Raw genomic sequence first — 3,483 nt, 5'->3', positions numbered from 1 at the left:
CTAAATGTCTGTGCTTCTTGCGAGCAGGCTGATTGAACCATGTTCAGACATAGTTCTGCCAATCCTTCTTGAAATGGCCGTTCAGAACAACACTGTTATGCTTCATCTCTCGAGGCGAGGGAGTTGTGGTGCTGGTCACCCTGTTGCTTCACTCGATGCCCTTCACTCGATGCTTCCTCCACCGCTGTTTGTATTTGTATAAAACCTTCGGCTGTGTGATGGAGAGGAAACCCAGAACTCCTCTTCAGCCTAGGAAGGCTGCCATCTAATGAACCGAATTCAGTAATACAGATGATGAACTGAATTGCACTAGACTTTGTGAGACCCCTCCAGAATCCTATTGAGATAATCCTCTCAAAATTGTGTGAAACCCAAGATTGATCTAGCTGGCAGCAACTGAGCAGCACCCAAGATTGAGAGGCAAAAGACAAACTCGAAAAACAACAGACACACAAACTTTCTGTAATCTGCCGGAGGGAATTGCCTGATCACAGAAATAATTTTTTTCCAAGAGTGAGAGAGAGAGAGAGAGAAAAAGCCACTCAGGCTTTACCTCGTTTTTCTTTAGCTTTTGTCCTTTGTGACAAGAATAGGCACGGCCAAAAAGGGCTCCTGTCATGCATGATTAAATCGTAATGAGTGATTAAAACATTAAATCTTCCCTCTTCTTTGTATAAATCCCTCAAGTCTTTGCGGTCAATACGGCGTCCATAATGAGTGAGTTAGCATGGAATCCACCCAGGGTAATGAACTGCCACACAAAGCCAAGCTTAGCAAGGTTTGGGATGAAGCTCAGGATCTGTGCTTCCCTCATTCTAGCAGCATCCCAGTTGAAAGAAGGGGACAGGTTATAGGCCAGGAGAATGTCAGGATAATGCGCCTTGACACCGAGGGCGAAGTCGCGTGCCTGGTCATAATGGGGCCCAGTAGACTCCATCCAGAGTATGTCAGCATGAGGGGCAAAGGCAATGCCTCTTGCAATTGCGGCCCTAGTGCCGCCTTGGAACCTGTAGAAGCCTTCTCTGGTCCTAGGCACATCCCTATCCCTGAATACATTACCCGCACCAAGCCTCTTAGCCAACACCTATGCTTCATAGTGCGACAGACTATCAACATGAGAGAACCACTGGTCTAATCTCATCTTCTGCTCTTTCTCAGGTATGGGCAACAGCCTTAGCTTATCCACAACAACATCCTTGAAGAGCCTCAGGTCAGCTTTAGCCATCCAAGCATCTTCCAAGGCCTGCAGTTCAGACCCTGACTTCCCTGCCTGGGTCGCCTCGAACAGCAGGATGGCCAGTGGCTGGTCTTTCACGGCAGGGTTCGAAGCGCCAAATATGAAAGCATGGTCTCTCTTATCGATGTTTTTCTGCAACAAAGTGGCTGCCTCAGCATCGGTCCTGGCAATGAGGACAGTCTCCACACCCATGAGATCAAACTGCAGCCTGGCAGCCACTAGGCGGTTGATGTGCTCCGATGTTGCCACCAGGACCTTGCCTCACATGTGCCCACATTTCTTAGTGACAGATTCCTGGTCTTCTATGTGCACCTCTGCAGCCCCCCTCTCCACCATAATCTCCATTGCATGTATGCCAATGTATCTTCTTCAAAAATGCTTTGTCCCGCATGTTACGTTGGCCTTGTTCACGTGCAACCTTTATCTTCATAGCTTAAATGTCGACTTCTACAAAGCTTCCTTTGATTCCACAGTTTCATGCACTTTTCTTGGAATTCATCATTGAAATTGACAGCATGATAATATTCTTTGGTATCAGTTTTTCATATTTTTCTGACACACACACAACATGCACACAAAAAAAAACACACGCAAACACAAACACATAAGTGGAGTATGTACATTGGATGCGGGTACTGAAAAGGACGGAAAGATAATACAGCAATCAAACACAATTAAACACACGTGAAAAGATAACACAAATGCACAACAAAAATGGAGGTGTTTACGGCTCAAATATGCAGCAGCATGAAATCCACCCCCTCTAAACCTGCGCATCCTCGGGATGAGCCAACTATCCATGATCATGTAAGTCCACAAATAGGTCCAGTTCTTCATCAGTTTCTGGTAGACCTATTTCTCCATCATCTACATCATCCATATTCTCTGCTTCTTCTACTAGAATTTCTTCTGACTGCTCTTCTTCTGCCAATGCTTCAAGCGCATACTCTTCATCTTCTCTTCTCTTGAAAATCTTGACTCGTTTTCCAGCAATGGGCACCCTCAATACCGTCCCATCCAATTCAGCCAACTCATAGGTAGCGTTGTCAAAAACGTGTTTCACCTCATACGGTCCAAACCATCTTTGAACCATTTTTCTCATGCTGCTATGCTGATTCTCTAGGCTATTGTCGTAGACTAGAACCCAATCTCCCTCTTTTATGGCTCTAGGCCGCAAGCGATGCCTCAAATCAAACCTGTCCTTGTTTCTGAGTCGACCTGCCTTCAAACGATCAACTGCTAGTTGCACATCTTCTGCCCTTCTCTCTAGTTGACGAATCCAAAGAGCTAGAAGCTCCTCTCTTGATAAATTCTTATGCCAAGGAAGACCACTCCACGTGAGAGCACAAATTTCAGTAGGCATGATAGGTTTTTGCCCATATATCAACTCTGTATGCATATATCCAGTAGTCACGCTATGTGTAGAGCGGTCTGCCCACAATGCGAAAGGTAGTAATCTCGGCCAATCTCCAATCCGACCTCTACAAGCTTTTGCCAATGCCTTAACTATCGGTGGATGTCTTCTTTCGCTCTTGCCATTCCCCTCTGGATTATAGGCAGTAGTAAGAGACAACTTAATCCCAAGTTGTGAGAAAAATTCTCTAGCTTCATCTACATCTAGCTCTCCACGATCAGCAGTAATCTTGCCTATACATCCATACCTACAAAATATTTCTTCAAACAAGAATTTACATACTCTAGTGGTGGTCTTCGTCTGCAAAGATCTGCCTTCAACATAGTTTGTAAGATCCTCCCTGGGGGCCAAGACAAGATATCTCATCTGCCAAAGTCCCACTGGCAAAGTAACCAAGTCAACCACCCACTTATAATGCATACATAGCAGATAGGTCGGATGCAACTCATCGCGATGCCGCACTAAAGAGTAGAGCTGGCAGTCCCTGCAAGTCTCCACAAAGTGGGAAACATGCTTATACATCCCTTTCCACCAGTAGATTTCTTTGATTTTCTCATAGGTAGCCCACACACCTCTGTGTCCAGCCCAAGAACTCTCATGCAACTCTCGCATAATTTGTATCTGCATCGCTACCTCACAAACTACTCTCAAGGGTAGGCCGCCTCTCTTCTTTGGGTGCTTCCAAAGAAAACCATCTTTCAAGTAATACCCATAAGCCTTTCTTCTGATTTTCTTGAATGCATCATCTGTCCAATCAGCTCTTCGAGTCAATGAACTCAGATACTGACCAATTTGCAGCCATTCGCCAACATAGAGTTCTTCAGTAAAGGCT

General features: G+C 45.3%; 1 pseudogene; it reads right to left on the bottom strand.

Moving 5' to 3' along the window:
- Window positions 1–682: 682 nt before the first annotated feature.
- On the bottom strand, window positions 683–1,582 carry LOC148020318 (isocitrate lyase pseudogene; annotated as a pseudogene).
- Window positions 1,583–3,483: the final 1,901 nt, after the last annotated feature.

Source organism: Lygodium microphyllum, chromosome 19 (genome assembly GCF_053477565.2).
Source record: "Lygodium microphyllum isolate KBCC chromosome 19, Lygodium_microphyllum_v1.1.10, whole genome shotgun sequence".
Taxonomy (NCBI): Eukaryota; Viridiplantae; Streptophyta; class Polypodiopsida; order Schizaeales; family Lygodiaceae; genus Lygodium; species Lygodium microphyllum.
Note: the sequence above shows the minus strand (reverse complement) of the source record. Positions and strands in the feature narration are given on the sequence as shown.